Source organism: Penaeus monodon, chromosome 28 (genome assembly GCF_015228065.2).
Source record: "Penaeus monodon isolate SGIC_2016 chromosome 28, NSTDA_Pmon_1, whole genome shotgun sequence".
Taxonomy (NCBI): Eukaryota; Metazoa; Arthropoda; class Malacostraca; order Decapoda; family Penaeidae; genus Penaeus; species Penaeus monodon.
This window is the reverse complement of record NC_051413.1, coordinates 34,736,203-34,736,402: the sequence shown is the minus strand read 5'-3', so window position 1 is coordinate 34,736,402 and position 200 is coordinate 34,736,203. Positions and strand designations below refer to the sequence as shown.

The window sequence follows — 200 nt, the reverse complement described above, 5'->3', positions numbered from 1 at the left end:
AATATACAATGAACAGCGTTGGGAGTTACAACAGAATGGTAATCATAGTACCGATTCCCATACCAGCCCTAATGCAGCCACGAAAACTGAGCAACACCTCCCCCCCATTCGCCCCCCCCCCATGATAGCAGAGCCCCCTCCCCTTCCCCTTCAGAGCAAATCACTCGATCCGATTCCCCGCTGCCCTCATCCGTAGCAAC

General features: G+C 54.0%; 1 protein-coding gene across 1 annotated transcript in view; it reads right to left on the bottom strand.

Annotated features, from left to right (window-relative positions):
• The window catches only part of LOC119591544 (lysosomal-trafficking regulator-like), a gene marked incomplete in the record, with an annotated part of 91,173 nt that overhangs the window by 21,545 nt on the left and 69,428 nt on the right, over window positions 1-200 (bottom strand).